Raw genomic sequence first — 26,819 nt, 5'->3', positions numbered from 1 at the left:
GCACATTAAAACAATTTATAAAATGGGTTCAAGAATGTAGCCAATAGGAAGCGCTGAAATGAGTCACGTGTGCTTTGGTTTTTTTAGTCCCATCGCACTGCGTGTTAAATCCACCGTGGTTAAATCCTATTGCCCATCGTCTGTGCGCGCGGCGGCTCCTTTGAATTGCATGCATACATACAGTACGCGCTGTCAATCCTGTAAACAACTTCTAGTTCGGGCTGCCGGGCGGCCGGCCTTTCTTCCCTTGTGCATAACATGTGTGGCGTACGTATACTCTTATATACGTACACTTTGTACAGTACAGTAGACCAAGCGTTGTGGGACCGGACGCGTACATGGAGTCACTTTGAAGGGCAAATCCAACGATTTAGCACGTTAGTTCTCACGCCGTTTTCAGAGTATGTTGTCTAGTAGGCCTATATGAGGAGTCTATATCAAGTCTTTAAGGTAAAGGGTGCATATTCTATGTAAAATAAGTAAGTTTTCATGCGGGAACTTAAGTGTCCGGAAACCCAACCCCCCATCATACTTATACTGTATGTGCGGGATTTCCGAGTGCGACGTGCGTAAATGTTTGGGACGAACATCTGCGGACGTCTTGACCCACAAAGGTACGTGAAAAACGTTGAAAAATGCTGTTAGTTTTCGAATTTTCGACCCATTTTATAAAACAAATGATGCACAGGATTATTTCGTGGCGTTAGTGGAGGCGTAGCTCACTCTAGGGTATATGCAATTGTGAAACATGCACGAGGCGAAGCCGAGTGCATGTTTCACAATTGTAAATACCCTCGAGTGCACTATACGCCTCCACTAACGCACTCTATCCTGTGCATCATTTGTATAACAGCACAACACTGTTAATGACAGCAGCTTGAAGCTAGCTGCACTGAGCATGCAGTCAGCACAGGGCCCTAGGCCCGGCTAGTCAGCATACAGTGTGTACAGCTGTAGCTACTTGGATTAAAACAAAATGTTGTCGCGTGGAAAATTGTGACCCGCTACAACAAAATGATCCTTAAGTCGGGTGAGGTCGATTATTTGAAAATTGCATGACACAATTCCTTAATCTTTCTGCTTTAAAATGATATATAAAACATCTTATAAAAATAATCGGCTGTGGAGATATCGATGTTTAAAATAGAGCATGTTGAGACGTCTGGGAAATCACTGTTTCGAGAAAAGCGCCCTAAATGTTCTCCTTTCTCACGATCAAACGACACGCAAGTCAGTATTTACCTCCGGACAATAGAAGGTAAGCCCCAGCAGTCCCCCGAAATGCTTATTCAAACACAGCGTCGGCGGTCTCCTCACCGACCAATCAGTGACCAGGATGCCAGGAGAAGCGACTGGGCATAGCGCACCCCGCCAGCACGCACCAGTCAACTGGGCAGTGTGCGAGCTTCACGCTTCGGTTAGCGGCAAGCAGCAAACTGACCAATGAGATCACTCTGGTCGTTGTTAGGGGCGGAGCCTATCTGTGGCGCTCAATCCAAATGTTCGAACCAGTTTCTGCTTCGTTAAAACGCCAAAAAACATGGCCCAGAAAACGCTATTTTTTGGTCTTTCCTTTCATCATTTTGCTTCAAAATTTCGACAGACAATAGAAGACATGTCAGACTCTAATAATATGTCAAATTCAGAAAATCGTAAGTTTTGACCAATTTTGATGCTCTGACTTCAAACTCGATTTTCACGGCTTTGACCGTGCGCGACTTTAGGACCATTTTGTTGTAGCGGGTCACAATTAAAATTTTATCTGCAGATAATGAGTAAGTTATTCAAAACTATTTCAATATTGAAAGAATAAAGCTGATCGTTTGTCACACGAAGCGAGGTAAACACAAATGCATGTTTGTCACACGAAGCGAGGTTAACACAAATGCATACATTTGTGTTTACCTCGCTTCGTGTGATAAACGATCAGCTCTGCTTTATTCTTTCATATTCTACCTCGATGATGAACGTCTTCCGTACTATTTCAATATTAACTTGTTGTGAAGTAACTTTGTTAGGCCTAGACCCTAGTCAAAATTTCCTCAGGCTCCGAATCCGAAAGTCTCGGCGAAAGGCAATAGATATATTTGTGTTGTATCGGATAAACGTCAGGTTATGTAGAATGGTCTAACATGTTATAGACCGTATATTTAGATCTATCATCTAGATCTAAGTCTAAGTCTAACGTTAAGACTTGTCTGAACAGTGAACGTTTGAGTCTTGCGTCTCTTTTCTAACGTTAGACTTAACGTTAATCAGAACTTTCAGGGTCCGTATTCCGAAAGTCTAAAGAAAGATCTAGTGTAGGAGTAGAATAGGCCTACTAGGGCAGGCCTGTTTATAAAACTAAGTAGAGTCTAGTTCTAAGAAGTCTAAAACTAAAACTTAACCACTTAGAATCGTAAATAGCTGACAAAAGATTATGTGAAAAATAGGTAAATGGACAAAATAGAGACAGTTAAGATTAAGAATAAGTTGTATTTTAACTCTTATCTAGACCCTAGTGAGACTGGGTTGCGTAAAATGCATGTATGTTCCCATGCTGCATGCTACAACTTACAAGTAAAAAAAAAAGTTACATTACAAACTTACATGACATAAAAAACTTTGGTTCTATCCAGACAGAAGGAATAGGCCTAGAGAGCGGATGTTACTTCGATCTAGACCGGTTCTAGATGTATTTTCTTCTAATTAAAGAGTCCTGTCTCGTGTAGGGCTTAGACTAAACCTTCTAGGCTATTTTTTTTCTGTCAGTATCGTGCATGAGGCTGTAGACTCGTGTAGCCTGCTACGTAGCTAGCCTAGAATAAACGATATAAAAACTAGTCTAGATCGATCTAGGTCTAGTCTAGACTGTACAGATCTAGATCTAACAGTTAGTATTCTAGATGCTAGTTAGCGGCTAGGCCATGTAGCATCACATTACAGCCCTGGCAAGCTTTATATTAAACACGTATAACGTAACGTTACAGCAAGATCGGTCTGGGAATGTAAGCAAAACGTTCCAAGAACGATCTGTTATTTGTTAATGTTATGAGGCCTGCTCTGTAATCAGGGCATAAATGGAGGGATGGAGGATGCATCCCCCAAGGCCCAAGGTTCAGGATGGTGCATCATGAATACTTGTACAATCATGTATACACGCATACATAATTATGGCAGAAGATTAATCCTTGTCATTCCGCTGTAGATACATGTACTGCGTTTTTCCTTGGGAAAATTAGTTCAATTGTAGATACTGCGTTTTCCCTTGGGGAAATCAGTCAATTGCATGGGGTTTCCCCAAAGTATCTACATTTTCATCTATAACTTAAAAACAAAACAAAAACACAAAATGATATTTTCCATTAAAATTGGTAGCGAGATAGACTAAAATTCCACAATGAAGGAATTTTTCAAAAGAGTATATTTTCCAGGGGCTTTCGCAAAAATATAAAATGGTGAATATCTCGGTTGTTGAGAAATGGAGCTGGATGTAGATACTGCGTTTTTCCTGGGGGGGGGGGGGGGGACAGATATTCCCTCCTGGCCACCAGAGATATCTCAGCATGTCACGGTCTTTGGGCGAAACTCTGACCTGATAAAACATAGCTTCTACATCAGCCATGACTGCAATTTCTTCTTTACGCCACCGTAGAACGCCCACTGGTCTGTTCGTCAAATCAGGCCCCTGCAGTAACTGTTCATTCAAATTGTAGGAATTGTACGTTGCAGGACAGTTAAATACGACCCTCACCTTTCCAGGCTTCCTCTCATGTGTCACACAATGGTGTGGTATGTACCAAACGGGTCCTTGTTCCTTCTGCAATTCTGCTTCTGGTACTCTTTCTGCATCGTCATTTAATTCCAGACTGTTCATGAACTTGGTGTATTGTCGACGAAGTTCATCATTTGTTTCCAATTTCCTCTTCAAGCTCTCTGCATACTTTATCGCCTGTCCAAGGTTACTTGAAACGTTTATGTTTCTGTCTTTGAAGGGCAAATCAGTTTGGTAATGGCCGTCTTCTTTCGTGATTGAATCCACCATGAGTCTGAAAAACTTGGTATCTTCCACAGATAGTCCGCGACCAGGCTCACAGAGCCGCTTACTAAATTCCAGGTTGCAATATGACTGGAATTTTTGCCCTAAGTCACACTCACTTTCCATGATTTTCATCTCATCATGTCGACAGAAGAATGAGTGAGTTGACTTTGACGTTTTCTTCTTGTTCAGTCCATACGCAAGCTATCCAAGTTTTGTCTTAATGGCATATGGTTCATCCTTTTCCCCTTTCCTGACTTCTAAGGGCACAGTGGCAGCTAATACGTTCATCCCTACCATGAGTGTGACTCTAGGGATACATGTATTTGCATGTGACATGATAGGGAGATTGATGTCCTTCAGATGATCGAACACGTCCATGTCCTCTCGGTCTGGGCCATCACTGACTGACACGGGTATCTTGTTGTTCATGTAGACGGATGATAGGTCAATGAAATTATCGTCTTCTACGCCAGAAACATGGAGGTCATTGGCGACGTCAACATCAACCGCTTCTTCTAAATTGAGTGTCCTGATCACTAGTCTTGTCTTCTTTGTTGATGATTTTAGCTGATGTACCAGTTCCTTGTCGCATTGTCAATAAAGGCAAAGGTGTGAATCACCTCCTTGCTGCCCCCTTTCTCACAAGCACTGGAAATATTAACATAGCAGGAGTGCCACTGTCATGCGTTTACCCTGGTCGAGCCTGTGGTTACGGTCTGTGTAGCAGAATCAGTTGGTGTGGCACTGGTCGTGCTTGATGGTTAGAACTGCTTAGAACCGTGGTCATCTCCACGAGTGCTGCTGCTACCCTGTTGTGTGGCTACATTCAGTTGGGGATCATGCAGCAAGGTGTGATGCTGTCTACCACGTGATGCACACTTCACGTTGGAAGAGCAGTTCCTCTAAAGGTGTCCTCTCCTCAAACACCGGAAGCACAGTCTCTTCTGTTTACAGTGTTGTGCCCTCTCTTTGACTGAAAAGGTCTTGAACTTTTTGCACTCTGTAGTGCTGCGTAGCTGCACGCATGTAGAGCATCTGTCTTGATCACCACAATTCATTGCTGTCGTACCAAATGCGTTTGCCGTTCTCGGCTGTTCTTTCTTTTCCTTAAACATAGGGGAGGAACGTCTGTATCCGAGCCCTTCAACTCTTGGATCATTCTGGTACCTTGATAATCTGCTCACATCTGCTAAATCTTCTAACAGAATGTTTCTATGCTCATTGTCTCTTATGTGACCCACTTGATTGATCCATCTCTGCTGGAGCTGTATTGGCAGTTTCCCTGCAAGAAGTCCCATATTTTCAATGCTGTCCATTACTGCTAGCTCTCTTGAGTTCTTAACATGGCAACAGTTGTTGAGAAATATGGCAAAAGCCCTCAGAGCCTTAGCATCCCCAGGCTTGATGACTTTCCAAGACTTCGCTTTATTGTGGTGCGCATTCGAGATGTCACTGTTTCACCATACAATCCTCAGCAAGCAACCTGGGCCCTGTTGCATAAATAACCTGAGAAAAAATCGGGTTAGAGGCGGGTGCCTACCTGAGTTTCATGGTTAGTCAATTTATCTGGTTAACAAAAAAAAACAACAACAAACAAACAAACAAACAAACAAACTAAGGTTACGGTATATCGGCTTTCTTTTATTCAAATAAGCTTGGACGAGGATAAAATGCGGAAGTGCTCGTGATTTTCTCAGCTAGCGATCACCGCTGGGCGCTGAATGTACTGTATGTAGTACATGACAGTATCCCGTGCGCTGCATGCTGCCACACAAACATGCATTATGTTAGTACGAGTACCGCACTACCGATGTGTGATCCGCTAGCGAGCCTGCTATACGCTACAAGCTTCCCGATAGCCAATTGACCTTATGCACCTCATCACTCGCTTGACAACCTCTCGCGACGCCATCTTAGAGGGCAAGCGAAGTCCTTGACAATGCACGCGTGCAGCTAGCTATGTGCTTTTCTTACGCGCGCTAGCGGAGATCGCCTCACTCGCCGCTAGTCCCCAGGCCAGTGACATTTTTTTTTTACCATCAAACAAGTTTGACATGACATGACACATTATGCAGCAATATTTGGGTAATTTTCTCACATTGTGCGATCGAAATACTCACAGTAACTAGAGAATTCCTAGGTTATATCGCAGAAATTTGTATCCATAGCGCAACATCGCCGTTCGCTTGATGTATGTCGCCATATTGAATTTCATTAGCCAATCACATGCGAGGTATACGTGTTTTAGTAAAAAAAAAAAAAACACGTAGAAATCTACCTCGCATGTGATTGGCTAACGGATTCGTAGGTTGATGAGCTGTTACGACCGCTGGTAGTTGCATCTTCTTTCATGAAAATTGTGCCAAAATGTTGGATATAATACTATCATTAACCTGGTGAGTGCAATGCATACCTCAAATGTTGATTTTGCTATACAAGCTTAAATTTCCCGATTTAGGGCTGTGGATTACATGCAATAGAAAAGACAGTAAAAGAAACACCGATGTTGTGTGTAAATGCCCGTTGCCTCGCGTGTAAAAGCATGCTCTAGCAACGCATCACTTGCCCTCTGAGGGAGGACGCCCTTCAGTTGTTAAGACCGTGTGACGTCATATGCATAAGGTCTATTTGGTTCTAATAAGTTTTCGAGTTATGAGTTATAGGAATTTATCTGTGGTTCCGGTACAATACGACATTATGGAAGCTGAGATATCGACATGGATACGAAAGTGCAAACGCCCTACACATCTACAGGTTCAGTAAGTACCTGTTTGTAGATCTAACTCAACTGTTACGGCTACATCTAACCCCGGGGCGCTCCTTCACAAAGATATGTACTGTAACGTTAGCTTCGTTCGGGCTGGTCGCAGTTTGTAATAAGCTACATCATGCTACCTGTTGTGGTTCACTCAGCAAACTTCCAGGCTTACACGTTGTTGCAATAAAGAGATGTAGGACGAGCGTTTACCATAAAAGACCTTTGTAGCTTCCTTTATTCTCTCTTGCATATGACGTACAATACTCGATGCAATGCAACGCAATGCAGTACAGTGAGGTATGATATCGTAAAACGGGAACGTGCGGTGGTATGCGGTACATGGTACGATATGCAGTAGCAGTAGTAGCTGTAGATACTGTAGCTAGTTGTAGTATATGCAGTAGTAAAATTCAACAACTGTGTCTGTTACACCTGAAATAATGACCAAACACACATAATATAAACACAGTTAACTCAACTTTCTGTTATGTGTACAAGTTATGCCAATCAATACAACTGTATGTGCATTCACCTTTCCCTGAATGCTATAACAAATACACTTGAAGTGTATCTTTCAACTTCTGTTAAATTTTGGCACCAAATTCCTTCACATGTGCATGTGCCACCAAAGGAAAAAAGAATCACACATTCATGTTCATGCACATGTCCAAATTGTCTTGCAAGTCATGATATAATCTACATCAGCTGTTGCTGTTATCTTTGTGTTATATTGTCCAAAGGTAACAATGAAATATCTTTTTTGCTCATACAGAGTTTTGTTCTTTGTTTTTACATAAACAGTCCTTGCTCATCATCAATACATCACTGGCTAGAAATCTGTTGCATACAACATACATGTATTATCCAACCTTTACCAAAAGGTAAACCAGTTGCAAGTTTAACATGTGAATGATTCTTTGATTGCATCTCACAGGACTGCCTAACTACCATGAATCAGCCACTCGAGGAGTTTGTTCATGTGAAACAGGCTGAAATAATAAACTGTGCCACTACTTTGTTTAATTATTCCCAATATAAACGTCTGCAATGACATTATACAGTATATGTGATTATTACCAAAGAGCGCCTAATTTGAGACTATGCGAAAGGCGTATCACCTTATATTTACCCCAAAATATCACTCCGCCTCTTTTATTGGCGTGAACCGGTTACCAAGGAACACCAAGCCAGCTAATTACTAATAAAATAGTTCCTGAACAGACCGAATTCACATTATTTTTACTGCAACTGCGAATTCACCTCAAACACAATTATCAATCCTTACAATTGTTCTTCAAACAATCAATAACACTCCATATCGCTTTCTCAAACCCCAATCAGACACCAAATGTCTTTTAAACTTGCACTAGTTACAGCACGCTCAAGGGCCGTGAATCAAACTTTCAATAGGCAAGTGCACACAATGTCAATGTCATGAACGATCGAAGCTAAGAATGCTAACTGATCGAGCAAACCACAAATCTAACAATCACCCTTTGCACTATCAAATTGATTCACAAGGGTCACAAAACTATAGATTTTCAGGTCTAACAATCCCACCTTCTTAACTGGCATAAATCTTACAAAAAGACACTCGGTTCTGGAAGTTGCGAATGAGTGCTTCATCTCGAATACTCGCTGTGTGGTGATGCATCATAAAACACGCCAGACGCACGCTAGTCTCTTCACCAGCCGTGCTTAACTATCCAAACAAATTATATGAAGCACAGTTAACACTGTATCAAGAAGTGTACAAATGGCAAGATATGGGTATAAACTTATAAGAATTGCTTCCAGTCAGCAATATCTCAAACACGCCTTGCCTTTGGAGAGGCAATTGAAATAAGTGTACAAATGTATGCCACCTTCATTATTAACATGTCATGTCATGACACTACCTATACATCTGCAGTACAGTAGCCTGACTAGTAACCGCTCACTTTGATACTTTATGGTTAATAACTTTACAAAATTATCTTCTTCCCGATCCAATCCTGTGAAATGTGGTTGGCGATATTGCTCTTTCTTATGTATATTACGATCATCTGCTCACGAAGTCCTAGAACGGAATAAACGCGCGATATCTTCGTCGTTACATCCTGTACTAGTAGCCGCTCACTATAATACATGGCGCGCGCGCCGCACATTATACAAGGCTCTGAAGAATGCTAAGTCCCTTTCTGAATGATGCTAACTAGCAAAGGGCAAATCTGCCAACACGTGTGCCGAGGCAGAGATAAACATAAATTTTTGGCAGCATACGGTGTGGTGGATATTCTATATAATTGTAATTCAATTTCCATGTCCGAATTCGAACAATCTAATATCACATTAATGTTCGATTTGTTGTTTTTTCACTTTCTTTATTGTGTAAGTATGCTGCATTGTACATGTGTCGTATTTATTATTATGTGGAAGACGGGTCTGCTTATTTATAGTTGCGAAAATAGAATTGTATAGATGGGAATCTCGTTATAACGAGATCGTCGGTTCCGGGTGATTTTGCTCGTCATATCCGGATTCTCGTTGTATCCGAACGCTTGTGGAATTTACACTTTAAATATAAATGCTCTATTAAAATTGGGCTACCTGGATTTTATTATGACGACGTCATATTGATGAACAGAAAAACAAGAAATGCGACAGGAAAATGAGAGAGCATTCTCGCGATAATTACAATTATTTTTGTTCTAGACACATGTTATCAAATATTTCAGATTTGACACATCATATAATCGTATCGTATATAGGGCCTTCCTTTTGTTAGACCTATGCTGATCAATCTGCACATCTGAGAAGAGAGAGAGAGAGAGAGAGATGAAGCAAAATTTATGCAACTACATGTAGAGTATCGCGCTATCAACGCTGTTAGCGTAACTCGCGTGGATGAAAGCTGTGAGTAAATTCTGAATGTATCCTTCATTCTATGACAAATTACTGATATAAACCACGTGTACTATGGTGAAAGTCTACACCACAATTTACACTTTCATCTTTTATTTCTTCCAGGGAAACAGCTTCCCGGTTGTGAGGCATGAGGTTGAATGCGTGCTTTGCGTGAATGTTATACCCGACGACTTTGATGGGTCAATGCCGTTTTATAAGAAAACGAAAACCACGTATAAATATACCGGCTAACTGTGGATTGCAAAATCGAGTGAAATAGTACTTGTATTTCGATGGGCTATAGTTGACTTAATCAAAATTTTAGCATACGATCCCATCGTATTTTAATTTTGACATTTAATTCAATTCATCTTATCAAAGTTACGTATGGGTATCTAACTGAGCGGTCAATGTTTGCGAAAGCAGCGAATAATAGCAGATTCTAACTTTCGTCAGGGCTCGGTAACGGTTGCGATCAAACTCAAGGACAGTTTTGATTTTAATAATCAGTTCTTTCTTATCGCAAAGGATTTTTGAACATGTTCAAAGCTCCCAAAACATACAATTCGCTGTGTTCGCCGCTCACAGATATTCCCGTTACGTATCTTTGGAAACATTTCGGATACGTAAACATATACTGTACATTACCATTTTTTTTTTCTTGTTTAAGCCATTAGATAACGTTAATTCGAATTGTAGCGTTTGTGATAACATTTCGGCATAAATAGCGAAGGCTGTAGCTTCTAAATATTCCGATGCTGTTCCATCACGGCCCTCGGAAAGAGACTTTATGAACTTGTGGTGCCGTTATCACCTTGATTGCTTCTGTTTGGCACTGGCCTAATTATGTTAGTCTGTTTGCACGAAACGATAGTTCAAACAATTTTACGGAGAATTAACCTTTTCTAGTTTTGAAATAAAGCGTGATTTTGCCCATTGTTAAGTTCGGTTTAAAGAGAATAAGTTGTCGTAGTATAAAAATCCGCACAAATTCATCTTTGCTTTTCTCTGCTTTTAGGCCCGAAAATTATCTCGTAATAGTCGGAACTCAAAATAACCATTTAGGCTAACATGCAAATTTATTTGGGACCGGACGATTTATCTTGTTATAAGCGGATTCCCCTGTATACAAGTTATGAAATAGCCATTATTCATAATGTACTGAACTGAATGATTCATGAGGTCTTTGATGTATAGCGATCAACTAAAACATTTAAACGCAGAATAGATCCAATGCAAATAAATTCACGTGCATTATATGCCCTCCGCTGTTTTATTGTCGTATTCCTTTTCTTTTTTCTTTTTTCTTTTTTTTTTGCTTTCTGTTTCTTCCATTTTTTTCTAAGATCATTTCAAGTTGTATACAAACGTGGCAAACAAGGAACTTTACAAAGAACTCCATTCAATTATATATATAATGTCAATGTCTCACAACTTTTCCAACGAAGCTTTCGTTATAAACATCATTATATCACCCATTCATTAAAAGCGTAGACGGCGTGCTCTGTCAATGTCTGTAGGCCTAGAGTATAGATTTCAGAACTGGCATAAATAGGTTTTAGGCTCAAAACTTTCCATAAAACAAAAGGCTTATCGGTATACATCATTGTACGAAATACAGAAACATAATTATAGCTTGAAAACAATAAATTTAACCTTTATACCAAAGTGTGGACTTTGATACCACCCGTTTCAAGGTCACATAACTTATAAACTGGCAAAATCAGGGTGTTAATATTCTTACACCAACATGGTGTAAACATAATTATCTTAACACCGTTGATAACGCCAGGATTCATTCAAATTGGGCACCATAGATACAACGTACTGTTTACATTAACCTCTAAATACCAAAATGTGATTGCCTGGATGTCATGGAGGCAAACCACGCCCGTAACCAGGCTTTTTTTCCCTATAATATGGAGGCGGGGAGGGGGGTCCGTAATTAAGAGAAGAAAACTGACTTTTCATGCATGCAAAAATTATCGTTCAGCAGAAAGGACACCGATACATGTATTTTGATATGTCTTCTTCAACCTTATTTTTTAGTTCACTGCATTCCAAGTGCAACCATGTGTCACAAAAATCACAAGAAACCCATTAATCTTCTACGGCTTCTTCTTTCCTGCATGCTGGACATACATATCTAACATCATCTGATTCAATTCCTTCCTTTTTGTTCCTCTTCTTTTTTTTTTCTTTTCTTCTACGCTATTCTCCTTCGTAGAGTCATCTTCTTTGTTTTCTTCTCTCTTGTTTTACATTTCTTCTTCCAAACTCACTTCTCTCTCTCTCTCTCTCTCTCTCTCTTTTTGCACTCAGATTCTCCCAACTTCATTTCTTCCTTCTGGTTCATTTCTTCTATCCTCATCACAATCCCATCTCTGTGATCTTTCTTTCTATTTCCTGTACCCAACTTCATCTCTTCTATCTTATTCTTTAGATCTTCCCTCTTCTTTCTCAATGTCTTTGTGCCTTCTTCTTTTTTTCATTTGTTTTTCTCTCTTTCTCTTCCTTTCTTTTCTTCAACTCGCTTTTCTGGTTGGATTTCATGTGAGTTATGAAATCATCTCCTGATATTGCTTCAGTAGCTGCAATTTCCTTTTTTGACTTCCTGGAACGTGTACTTCGGGAAACTCGATATAATGTTCGAGAGACGGGGACATTTTTACTTGAAACCTTATTTCATTTTGGGACTAAATAACGAACCTTATTCTTTCTCTTCCTTTCTTTTCTTCAACTCTCTTTTCTGGTTGGATTTCATGTGAGTTATGAAATCATCTCCTGATATTGCTTCAGTAGCTGCAATTTCCTTTTTTGACTTCCTGGAACGTGTACTTCGGGAAACTCGATATAATGTTCGAGAGACGGGGACATTTTTACTTGAAACCTTATTTCATTTTGGGACTAAATAACGAACCTTATTCTTTCTCTTCCTTTCTTTTCTTCAACTCTCTTTTCTGGTTGGATTTCATGTGAGTTATGAAATCATCTCCTGATATTGCTTCAGTAGCTGCAATTCCCTTTTTTGACTTCCTGGAACGTGTACTTCGGGAAACTCGATATAATGTTCGAGAGACGGGGACATTTTTACTTGAAACCTTATTTCATTTTGGGACTAAATAACGAACCTTATTCTTTCTCTTCCTTTCTTTTCTTCAACTCTCTTTTCTGGTTGGATTTCATGTGAGTTATGAAATCATCTCCTGATATTGCTTCATTAGCTGCAATTTCCTTTTTTGACTTCCTGGAACGTATACTTCGGGAAACTCGATATAATGTTCGAGAGACGGGGACATTTTTACTTGAAACCTTATTTCATTTTGGGACTAAATAACGAACCTTATGAATAACGATCGAGTTGTAACCGTATATACTTGTATTATATATAATTATATGTATGTATATAATGTATTTATAGCAATGTCACAATAGAGGAATGCATTAAATGTCAATTGCTTTGATTATAATTCAAAATCTGAATTTTCGGGGGCCTCCCACTTCGTCGGAAATCCAAGAGGATAGTTAGCGGGGAGAAGGGGGAGGTAATAAATCAGTGGTCTGAAAGCGCACGCGCCACATACTGTACACACGTAATTAGTGGGGGGGGGGGGTGCACGGTTACTAGTCAAGAGCCATCTCTGTACGAGTTTCGAACTTTTTTTGTTCGCGTACGCAATTCCACGTAAATACGTACACTACTATCGTTCAGTTATTTGCCGACAGTTGTCAGGTCGACGACTAGCGCCTATTCGTACGACTTATCTCAACTTTGCGGGATTTTAAATAAAAAATCACGGCCTACTCACTAACTTCAGTAGACGAGACCTTTCCGGCCATCGGGAATCTCCAGATGTGGCTAATTGCATTTAAACATAATAAAATAGTCGTGAATACTTTGAATATTGCAATTTGTTTGAGCATCGAATTCTTAGCATTGCGCACACGCGTACTGCAGTGCGTGCAGTGCGTATTCGAGAATGTAGGGCAGATATGCAATTCGCGGTACTGCACTCGTGCGCTAAGGGGTGAGCGGTTACTAGTCAGGCTACTGTATGTTGTTACAGCTACTTGCAGTTAAGTAGGCCTACCTCTAATACTATTGAATCTACCTCTTTGGTGCTACCTTCATTCACGTATCTAGGGGTTATGGCTCTAAAGTCAGGCCTTGTAGAATTTAGAACTAACGTTAGATTGTTCTAGAGTCTAGATCTAGTAGTGTCTAACATAGAACTAATGAGAAGATTCTAACTAGGAAGTAAGAACCTGGATCTAGATCGATTAGGGCCTAGTAACATAGGGCCTAGACACCTACTAAAGATAGAACTAATTAGAGAATTTTTTAGATCTAACTGTTAGGCCTAGATCTAGTAGAGTCTTACTAACCGCTAGAACTTTCTAGCTGTTCTACTGCGTTTCCGACTCCTGCACCGAAATCTTCCGAGAAATGAATGAACAAACGGCGCGCAGCAGTTCTCCTAGTCCAATTCCTAGCTGAATTGTTTCCAGAATGGCAGCCTTGGTAGCTCTTAATGGGGGTGACCAGATAAATTTAGATTTAACCTTTGGTCAGAGAGCTAAGGTTATATAACCTGAGTTTCTAGAACATTAACCTGAGAAAAAAAAAATGGTTAAGCTTTATGCAATAGAAAAACTCTGGTTACTGCCTCAATGACATTTTCCTCTCTTCTAACTTCCTCGTCTCCTCTCTAGGGTCGTCAGCTTTACCGTTATTTCCATCTTTCTCTGCTCCCTTCGTTCACTGCCTGTTCTAGTAGTATAGATGCTGAGCTAACAGATGAGCATGCATCATTTTCTTCGTCATAACTTCTATCATAAACGATATCTTCCTTTCTCAAGTCTGGCATAGGAAGGGTAGTGATGATATGCCTACGTTGCTAGCAGCAGCATCCCCATAATCAGGTGGTTTCATATCATGTATGGTATTTGCTCCTCCCCTAGCATCAACTCGACCATCTCCTGGTTATTTTATTTCCATCTTACATTATTTAGAAATGTCTAACGTTAGGAGTGCATCGGAATACCAGTAGTACAGTTTAGTTGAAGTTGATTAATTTCCTCTTTAATCTGACCCTCTGGTAGCTGGATCTAGTTAGTCTAGACTAGTACAGTATATATCAGGTTACGTCTCAGTACACAAGACTACTCTGCTGGTGAGGCGGAAGGCGTGAGCCTCATTCTAACCTCCATCATCATCATGAATGACAGAAAAGTCGACTATTGTACTTGAATTCTTCCTTGATAAATTCAGTTCTGATTCTTTATCTGTCGTAGGATATCACTGTCTTCATTAAACGGACATTCCTATGGTTATACAGCTGTACTTATCAATATACTGACATTACTGTAGATACTCTACGTAGTCTTGCTAGTCGGGTCTTCTGTACACATATCATCATCACTCAGTTTTGTCAATTCAACGAAATTATCGATGTGGTTTGACTGACGCTGCCGATCACATTCGGTCACTGCGGTTCATATTTCACGATGCGTTCCATTCCCCAACGTATAGGAACAGTCATTCTAATTCCACAAACCGCGAGTCTCTACATACCCAATTACACGCTGTGATGTGCCGTATCACGCCGTATCACGTCGGCTTCATTGTTTTACTAATAATGTAACGTTAGGTAGATAGTCACAACAACGCCGTCCATGCATATCAATCACAGTCATGAATTCCACTCAAAATGATCCATGCAGACATGCCATCTTAAAAGGAAGCAGTCCTCACGAAATTTAAAAAAATATATATTATATTATGTTGTTGTTGGTACCTCCAATGAACTACTTTCACCGAAAACAAACTTTCAAATCACCAAATAAGCTCGTAAATTTTGGTTGAAAAAGTGTGAATCTGCATGGTGAATATGCTAATGAGCAAGTCCTGGCGGAGAGTCAGACGTCACCGATGCACAGCTCTTCCCAGCCGTGTTCTGCTCGTTATCCGTACGCTCCCTAGTTACCCGGATGCATGAAGACGCCGGTGGCTACTACGTGTAGTACAGTGCACACCCGTTATAACGAAATGCTCGGGACCGGCAGTTTTCTTTCGTTATAACGAAATTTCGTTATAACCGAACAAATACAATATATAACGAAAACAAGGAACCACGTATATATATCATATTTGCTGAATACTCCTCGTACACTGGAAAGCTATGTGAAATGTGATGGGATAACTATATTACAATAATAAACGCAAGTTCCCCTCAGATATTGTGCGTGACACAAGGAGCGAGCACACAGTGGTGTCAAGCGTTCACCCTAGCCCCGGAGACCGCGCCGCCAGGCGCGGTCCTGGCGGTTTCCCCGCAGTTTCGCTTATGCGAGAATAACGAATAGCTCCCCTATTGCCACATGCGGCGACTTCACAAATAAACAATAACTAAATGTCGATAATGAACACAGTAACAATCAACATTGAAGTATAGATTACTTCATTGGTTTGGTTCTTCTCACCAATTCATCTGGAAACTGCAAAATTTTCCACATTTTTTAGGAGTAATCGACCTGCCCCAGTGAGGAGAGCCTTGCTGCCATTTTGAACGTGTATCCATTTGCACGCATCTACGCATGCGTAAATAATGACGTCATCGGTAGGGAAGCTCAAGGATATGAATAATGCATAATTACTCAGTGCATAATTACAAGGTGAAATGAATATGCATCAAACAGTTCATTTTCAATGTTTGCAATACTGTAGTACAGTACTGTATCATTTTGTATACAATAACAGTCTAGTTTATATAGAATTGTGATTTGAATCACAGCATGGATGCCATCTTCAGTGAGATAGAGGAAGAGGTGGGGTTTCAGTTGAAGAAAGAACAAAAGAAGATAATGAGCGATTCTATTGCAAACCACACATTCGCTATCCTCCCAACTGGGTTTGGGAAAAGTTTGTGCTTTGCCCTGCACCATTTGATGATGGACAAAGTAAGTAGACTAGATAGGCCAACAGAAAATTTAAAATGGGTAGTCTAGGTCTGATAATGAATGTGACATGAGATGAATGAAATCTTAAAATATTACTGGTAAAAAAAAAAAAAAAAAAAAAAAAAAAAAAATCCAAAAATATTCTTCACAGCAATTCCAGATCTTGATCATGACTATGAAGGCAATGGTTTGCTTTGAATCCCTTTCATTTATTTTCAAAATATGTTATTTGTATTGTTTCTTAATTGTTTGGAGGCCCTCTGAACAAATACATAGTTTAATACACATTGTTAACTGTATTTTACAATGGGTAATTAAAGTAATTATGATCAAGCATAAATCTAACTTTGGTTCAGAGTATATGAAAGTTTTCATGTTTATGAATATGATGAATATGGTTCTATGGACCATTAACCATTTTTATCAAACTTTTCCTGTTTACCAGACACATCAAAAATATATTTCTTATCATTGTAATACTGAACAACCTTTTGTTCGACCATCTCAAACCTTGGTGTTTTGCTGTTCAATTTATGCCAGAATAGCTAATCTTTAATGATGATAAGAATGCAGTTGAGTGCATCATTTCTTTGTTCTTATTATTTATTTATTTATTTATTCATTTATTTATTTATTTATTCATGTTTTCTTTAAAAAGATACAGGGTAGGCACATTCAGTTTGCTCACTGCTTTACAATGGCACCCTGTATATACACAAAATAAAACAACACATATTTGTAGTAACATAATTCATACAACTACATATCAATGACATAAAACAAACAAAGAATAAACGTAACTACATTTCTGATACATGAATAAATAAGAAACAAAACCATTACATTTTAGAAAAGGGAAGAATATATAATCACAAACAAAACAATGAAAAAAAAAGTCTAGTGGGTTCTTGAAACCCGAATAAGTTTCTATTCTCTATAGAAAAAACAACACATATTTGAGTACAACCAAATATCCATCCCATTGTTTTGTACCATATTTCCTGACTGAAATTACATTTATATGTAAAATGTACAATGTCTTCCATTTCCTTTCTACAAAGGGAACAATTTTCACAATTTACTATTTTCATTTTAACAAGCTGCTCAGTGAGAAACAAACGATCTTACATTTATTATCTCAAATGGACATCAGCTGTATACCAAAAAACAAAGTTATTAAATCTCTTCATTCTAAGATATCAAGCAGGGTGTGGATAAAGGGTGTTCACTTGTGAATCACCCAATACTTCCAATATACGCATATTCATTGTGTTTCATTCCAACTAACTGAACTCATACCTCTCTATTCTCATGTTTTAGCTACGCCCCAAGGTACACCACAAAACCCTGGTCATTTCCCCCCTCAAGTCCCTTATGCTGGACCAGGTGTCGCGTTGGAGAGCCTTGGGAATCTGTGTTTTGTTTTGTTTTTGTTTTTGTTAGTTTTTTGCTTTTTTTTGCTTGTCACTTGTGGTGAGAGGGTGCCCCATGTGCGCGGATATACCCCTGTTATAATTAAAACGGGAGAAAAATTCCGAAAAAAAAAAACTGTCAGAGTCCCCCCCCCCCCCCCCCGTAGCCACACCAAACTGACGCCAAAAGTCTAGAACCGCGTCTGAGTAATTTCCCTCTCATTCCATTTGTAATTTCCTAATTCAATAACTATCACTAAGTTTTGACTTTTTTGCATTTTTTCTATAAAATTTTATGTATCATAATTCATAATTTTTTTATAGTTGTCTCGATTATATAATCGTATTGAAAGGACAAGTTAATGTTGATGCTTTTATTGCTAGTATTTTCGCCTGTTTTTCTTTTTTCCTTGTCCCCCCCCCCCCCCCCCCCCATCGGCCGCATCGTCGATGTACATAATACTAGTAACATTGTAAATGAATATTCATGAACTCAGTGTGAAGACCTAATTGATGTGCATGATCAAGACATTATTGTTATTATTGTTATTTTGTAAGCAATTCAAGCAGCATTACTGGAACACATTTCTTCGGCGTATTATGGGTACGGAAAAAAATTGCAGCAGCATGTTGTTGTTGTTGTTATTTCATTTTTTTGGCGTGTATCATTCATTTATGGATATTTACGTCTGTAGCAAGTAATACGTAGCCTTTTGTCAAGGCCCTCTCGCTGTATGGTGTGGAGAGCCCAGCAGAGTGGGGTAGCGCTGTGCGCTTGGATGGACTAGCTTCGCTCGTCCGTTCGCTCTTCCGTTACAGCGAGAGGGCCTTGACAAAAGGCTAGCAATACAGTTCAAGTATTCTGTGCGCTTGTGCAAGTGATTGTGAATTCCGTGAACATCGGTGAGCTGCTTATAAGACATTATTTTGTGCATCACAAGCAATGAAATGCATCAAACAGTCGCCGATGATAGTCATTTAGGTTTCATCGACCCATGTAAGTATTCCTAGTACAGTAGTTTCTGTCGAAAAATTAAGGAAATATAGCGCCGCAAAGGCACCCGTTTGTTCAACATGAAGATCTGAATGGGAGCACGGAGCAGCCGCCAAAATGCGTGTGGCGGCTGTCGCAATTAGCGTTCACCCATGCAGAGACGTGTTCCGCTACGTATTTTCGAAAGCAATTCGCATTTCGTTATAACGGAGCACATTTCTTTTGTTTTTCTTTGTCTGTGGCGCTCGGAAAAGACTTCGTTATAACGGAAATTTCGCTATAACCGTGTTCGTTATAAGCAAATTTTGTACCATAGACTTTAATGGTGATAATTTTGAGACCGGAAGATTTACTTCGTTATAATGCGAAATTTCGTTATAACCGTGTTCGTTGTAACGGAAGTGCACTGTAGTATTTGACATTGTTTCTACGTTGTGTGTGTGTGTGTGTGTGTATGTATTGTGTATTATAGTCGCACAGTACACGTGTGGACGGTACAACTAGATCTACGGTAGATACCCCGTACGCGGTTTGCCCTTCACACATTTCCAGTCAATCACAAGCGCAGCTGCAGCCCTGTCGCCGCTCATGCATACTGCAGTACGTTCTTTGTAGTAAGTACAGATTGTGGGTAGAAACGTTCTACACAGCTACAGGCCTGCTACACTATAGGGGCGACCGCATTCAGCGTCGTCTGGTCAGGCTATCTTACATCAGTAGTTTTGCTCGAATCGTGCCGAAAATTTCCCAGGAAAATCCCTTTTTCCGTCCCAGACCCACAAAAGTATCGTGAAAGGTGCGCTGTATAGCTGGGAAATCTCGGTACAACGATGCCGAATATAAGAAACCTAGGGCCTACAAAATCTCGATATCGTGTTGTGACCTACCCGTGCGTGGACCATTTGAGAAGCGATGTTTTTACGTGGACCGGCAGGCTGTGGCCCTCGGTTATAAACCGATAAAAACTCCTCAAGCCAGATGCAATCCCGACCATTTGCTCACATGAGTTATAAAACAGAAACACCTCGAGCATCGACTTCGAAGAGAACCGAGGGAAAAAAGCGAAGAGAGGTAAGGAAAGTGGCTAGCTATGTTTCATTTACCGTGGGGCTACAGCCGGGGTTGGACCGCAGTACAGTGCCACTGAGCTAGCTGCTGCCAGTGCCGACTGGACATGCATGGCAAAGTGGAGCTAAACCATATCCCTACGACCCCATGTGTTTACCCTTCCCGGCTCACGTCATATTTTTTTTTTTTTTTTCGAGGAAAGGCGATATCTGACTACTTACAGAAATATTGAGATACAAACAATGTTTTCTTTGAAGAATTCGACTCTCTCATGCACAGGTTATCTTCGGCAAAATCAGCTAGACGGAGTAGGCCTATACTGTGTACATGAATATGTAAGAATTCGCGCGCGAGAGTGGTTTCTACGCTAAGAAGTATGCAACACGGACGGAAGCTAGAAAAGGACCATGCCTATTTGATGTCAAGTTCTTGGTATATTTGGTTTAAAAATACGTATAAATGTATGTTAACAATATAGATTTTTCATGAATTATATATATCTAAGCTTAAAATATTTTGTTTGAAATAATAAAACCACAAACTTTCACATTATATGATAAAATTGCAACTAATCTTTCAACACTTAAATTGGTTTGTAGAGGCACGGCTGTCAACTTGGTGAGTAGGGCATGCACTAGACAGAAAGATCCGTCTGTCCGGAGGACTCTTTTTATTATATTTTGCCATTAACGCTGTCCTCCGTAGACAGACGGAAGGTTGCAGTACCCATTGCTGTGTGGATGTTCTTAACCACTGTCTCTATGGAAAATTGGGTGAGGTACCTCACCCTTCTCGATAGCGTCCCATTCACGGCCCTAGGTCGGCAAATTTAAGCTTGTATAGTGAAATTAGCTTTTTAAGAATACATTAAACTCACCAGATTAATGAATAATCCAAAATTTTAGTCGAGAATTTTCAACGTAAAACACAGCCTGTCGCGTCGTCACGTTCAAACTGCAGAAACATACACTATGAATCTATTAGCCAATCACATGCGAGGTAGTTTCTACGTGTTTGTTTTACTAAAACACGTACCTCGCATGTGATTGGCTTACAGGTTCAAAATGGCGACTTACAGCTTGCGAACGGCGATGTTGCGATATCGATAAAATGTCTGTGTTATAACCGAGTTTATGTGAGTATTTCGATTGCACAATTGAGAAATTTATCCCAAATATTGCTGCATAATGTGTCATGTCATGTCAAACTTGTTTGAACGTAAAAAAAGCTGTCTTAAATTTGGTTTATCGTAACGTTTGATCTGTGCGCGACTGCTCCACACAGGAGCCGCAATCATTGACTTCGGTCTGTATACGGAGGGAATCCGTGAAGCCAGACGCAGTCTCCGCGGAACATTCCCCGACGGACAGATACAGACCGATCTTTTGGTCAAGGCATGCACTACGTAGCATCTTTTTGCCGGCTCTTACACGATCGCTTGCAGGAATTATTTTTCAAAAATCGCGTACGGAGACTGTTTTTCATTTACACGCGTATAAACTGGTGAAAGGTTATGTTTTTCACTCTTCTTAATTATCATTACAGTGAAAATCTCAGGACTGCTTCCCTTTAAATTGCTTCGATTTTATTACTCCGTGCTTTCGGCTCAATGCGGGTCTGAACTAGATCCTGTGAATCTATCAGAGTCGCACAGGTAAAACAACAAAGATGTCGGATCATTATTTCTTGAACTCTACAAATATGTATAAATAATCTTCATTTTGAGAGAAAATAATATCATCAAATTTTCACAATGTGCTACCAAATGCTTCCATGACATTTTAGTTGTCTTCCCTCTGATGGATCTTTGTTTAGCACAAGTCGTTTATTTGTATTGTGCTTGTACCGGTACGGTAAACTGCTATTAAACTGGCGTGCACGAAGACGAAGTTCGAAACCTCTCCGTATGACATGTAACGTTTAGGGCCTAACTGTTAGGTCTAATCGATAGACCGCGATCGCGTTACGTTAACCCGTTCCTTACGGGAACCTGGTTTACCAGGTTCCCAAATTGAAGACAAGGGTGCCTGCTTCAGTGGCCTAAATTCATGTTTCTTTGTGTTAAAATGCTCAGAAAAGTGGGTTTGATAAAAATATCAGAGTTTATTCTATCAGGATTTGTTCTCCTGCTGTTTAAAAAAAAGGGTTTTACCGTATTATGTACCTTTTCCTGATTATAGTTTTTTGCTTGTTCTGCTGTAAACTCGTACGAACATGTACATAATGATCAAGGCTGAGATCAGTTAGAAATGCGGGTTCGCTGACCCCAGTCACCTCATTCAGGTACCTGGTTTTGTGTAGAACAAAAGATTCTGAGAGCTCATCAGCGCACGCTCTATTCATACCTCGCACCCGATCGATATTTCCATTGTTCCCGGGTACATGTACATGTAGTTGACCGTAGAAAGGGGGACACAATGAACCGCTTGACTGCCTTCACACAGCTGGATTACCAACCTGTGTGCCTCTCTGTCGACGGACGAAAAGAATCTCGTTTGGGGGCATTAAAGGCACTCAGAGAATTGCGGAAGGAACGGGTTAATAAGCTTTCTTCTTGAACACATTCGTAGTCTAAAATTTTGTTCTCCGATTTAGGTATCTATCAAACCGAATGATTTTGTTACTAGAATCTAACTAGTCGAGACGTCTACTAACGTAAGTCTAGGTCTAACGACTAGTAACGTTAGGTTCTTAGAGCCCAGAGGTGTTCTAGCGCTACATCTAGAAATTAAGTGGGATCTAATGTAGATGTTCAGATTTTGAGAAAATGTTGATTAAATATTGCGTTCTTTGCAATGAAGGGGACCTAGTTTTACAGGCCTAGAAGATGTGCTCGAAGTTTGGTCACCCCGTCATTGTATCCCCCGAACAGAGTTCGGAGGATACTATGGATTTGGCCTCGTTGCGCCGCGTTCGCCGCAGAGTTTTTCTTGTGAACGCTCTACTGGCTGCGGTTCTTCTTCGATCATCTTCAGATTTGGCATGAAGGTGTATTATGGTAAGACGAAGACGCCTTTTGTTTTTGGTGATAGCGCCCTCGCTTGTTCCGTCTTTACACATGAAAAGGTAAATTTAAAAGGGTCTGCTTGTGTGTGCGACGCTGGCCTTGTTTCTTGACCGATTTTTTTTTTTTTTTTTAATTTGGTATGTAAATGTATCATAGTCAAATCTATACACCTATAGGGCCTACCCATTGATAATGCTGCCCTCACTGTTCCACATTTTACAGGGTCAAAGGTCACCCTGATCATGTCAAAATTTGCAAAAGTGCTTATTTATGCAATAACTTAATTGTTACTCAATGGATTTTATTCAGACTTGCTAAGGTGGTGTATGGGTGGTCATTCCACATGAAGGACACAACAGGTTGTGGTGACGGCTCAGTGTTCCGACTTGGATGTCAATGGACATTTCTTGTGTGTGCTCTATCAGCCACATTTCTCATCAGATTTTTTTTTTTTTCAAATTTGGCAAAAAGGTGCATTATAGTGAAATGAAGATGCCTATATTGTTTTTGGTAGTGGCACCCTCGCTTGTTCCGTCTTTATACATGAAAAGCTAAATTTAACAGGGTCTGCTTATGTGTGCGACGCTGGCCTTGTTTCTTGACCGATTTTTTTTTTCCAAATTCGGTACGTAGATGTATCATAGTCAAATCTATACACCTACATCTATTGATAATGCTGCCCCCACTGTTCCACCTTAAACAGGGTCAAAGGTCTCTCTGATAATGTCAAAATTTGCAAAAATGCATTCTTATTTAGGCAATAACTTGATTGTAAGTGGATTTTACTCAGACTTGCTAAAGAAGTGTATGGGTGGTCATTCTACATGAAGGACACAACAGTTTGTGGAGACGGCGCCTTCAGTGTTCCGACTTGGAGGCCATGTCACATTTCTTGTATATACTCTATAAGCCACATTTCTTTTCGGATTTTATTGAAACTTGCAATGGAGGTTTATGGGGAGTGGTTATTCTAGGTAACAAAAGTTTTCATTGCCAACGCTCTCATTGTTCAAACTTCTATAGGATGACATGCCATATTCCTTGTATGTGCTATATATACTAGCCTCATTTCTCGTCGGATGTTATTGTATCCTGCGACAGTTGCCATATTATACAACATTCTGGCCAAAAAAGTAATCCAGATGGGGTATGGGAGACGGGTTCGGGGGATACATGTGCTCGATTGCAAGTGCTCTAGTTTATGCCATGGCCTTGCCTTAGCGTAGATTTCTAACGTTAAATCTTCCACTAGACTAGGTCTATTAACGTTAGGCCTTATACTCATAGACCTATAGCATATAGGCGTCTACTCTAGACTTTCTAGCCGCCCTAGCCCAGTGCCGTAGATCTTATTTAGCACGTTAGAGTTTATTATACAAAAGATGCACAGGATAGAGTGCGTTAGTGGAGATGTAGCGTACTCGAGGGTATTTACAATTGTGAAACATGCACGAGGCGAAGCCGAGTGCATATTGCACTACATTGTAAATACTCGAGAGTGAGCTGCATCTCCACTAACGCCACGAAATAATCCTGTGCATCATTTGTTTTATAAAATGGGTCAAAATCTAACATTATTTTTCACGTACCTTTGTGGATCAAGGTGTCCGAAGATGTTTGTCCCAAACATTTACGCACGTCGCACTCGGAAATCCCGCACATATAAATACTGTACGTATCGTACGCCACACATGTTATGCACACAAGAAAGGCCGGCCGGCAGCCCGAACTAGAAGTTGTTTACAGGATTGACAACGCGTATAGTAGCGCGCGACGCACTTGTAACAACTGATTGAGTGCGCACTGTTAGTGCAAACATTGTGACGTCGGCCGTGGATGTTAGTGAGAAATTAATACAAGCACACGTGACTCATTTCAGCGCTTCCAATTGGCTACATTCTTGAACCCATTTTATAAAACGTTATGGCACCGGTGTGGCATAGTAGTCTAACTTACCGTTTATTTACTGACATCCAATCTTGGAGCTTTAAATTAGTAGCAAATAGAGCTCTAAAAAGAGCATAAAACACGCGGTTAAGGGGGCTCGGGGTGTCTCCTGACCCGATGTAGCACTGCTTGATGTTTTCAGATTAGCTAGGAAGCTAGTGTTTGCGCGTGAATCTAGAATCTATTGAGTTTGCTAACCGCCTACATACAATAATATGCTCGTACTCTAATTTTGGTGACGTACATGTAAAACCGGTAAACTGTAATTTCCCCGGAGTCCATAATGACAGTGCACTAGATCTATGATGCAATGGCAGCGAGATAGGGAAATCACAGCCCCTGGTAATAACCGGCACTTGTCCTTTCAGAACTGATCCTAAATTTCACAAATGAGTCCAAATTGTATATCATCGCTATTTTTTATGATTCAGGTGAGGGAAAATGTCTACTTTGATGGTTGATTTGTTGAAATAATCTCTGGAAAAAAAAAAAAATCCCTGCTGGAATTCGCCTCTTCCCTGTACTTACATTGTATGTTGCCACACTTAATTACATAGTGCACTTGAGAATCTTGAAAATGACAGAATTGCAAAAAGACCTTTTATTAGTTCCTTCCGTGAGCGTGGTAGCTTGAAAATTGTTTAAATAATCATATGTGAATAAAACGTGAGAGTCTATGTATGACCGAGTCGATCTAATTCAGGGGAGTCACCAGCTTTTTTTCAAGGGGGGTGCGTTTTGACACTAAATGTAACGAGATTTTTTTGACAGACATTTGGAATTCAGGAATCTCTGAATCCCCAAACTTTTAGGGTTTTCAGGAAAACCAAGCTTGGTGAGAACTTTTTGCATTTTTATGTTGTATATGGTGCAATTTGATGCGGGTTTTTGCTTGTTTTATCGACTTGAAACAGTCCCACTTGTTTAAGGTAGCAGTATATTTTGACGTAGATTATCATTGAACAATTTGACTATAAAATAGTATCATCCAAATATACTTCCTATTTTAGTATTTACACCGAATATCATGAACGCGACCAAGCAAGAGCTAGCGAAGTGAGCAAGGGGGAGGATGTGGGACGAGGTGTCCCCCCCCCCCCCCTCCAAAGGTGAAACGTTCTTACATATTGATGTTGTAAATGGTGCAATTTGATGCATATTTTTCTGGTTTTATCGACTTGAAACAGTCCCACTTGTTTAAGGTAGCAGTGTATTTTAATGTAGATTATTATTAAACATTTGCCTATAAAATAGTATCATCAAAATAAACTTCCAGTTGTAATATTTTCACCGAATACAGTTGTATCATGAACGCGACCAAGCAAGAGGTGAAATGTTAATGGCTCTTATTCCGAGTGTTATCATCTCTGTGTATGCACAAAGTATAGTGAGGTAGAGCTTAAGGGGAGGATGTGGGAGGGGGATACCCCCTCCCGCTCGATGGAGCTTTTGAGTTTTTAGAATTGAAATAAAGCGATCTGAAGCACACTTTTTGTGGAAAATCCGGAAATTGTCATTTCCTAAAGTGTACTTAGTCTATAGAAGGGACAAGGCAATGGGAGGGTGGTAAGATACCTCTCCCATATTAGATTATATTTTTTCCGCCTTCCAAATCCCCAGTCAAAATCTGGGGGGGGGGGGGGGGAGAGCGACTGCCCCATCGCCCCCCCCCCCCCTCCCCCTTGGCTGCGCCATTCGGAAAGGGTTAATTGTTAATTGAAAGGAGATAATATCCCCTCCCCCAATTTTTTTTTAAAGTAAAG

Source organism: Diadema antillarum, unplaced genomic scaffold (assembly GCF_040938485.1).
Source record: "Diadema antillarum isolate AM-2024a unplaced genomic scaffold, OU_Dant_1.0 seq00001055_RagTag, whole genome shotgun sequence".
NCBI lineage: Eukaryota > Metazoa > Echinodermata > Echinoidea > Diadematoida > Diadematidae > Diadema > Diadema antillarum.
This window is presented reverse-complemented; position numbering follows the sequence as displayed.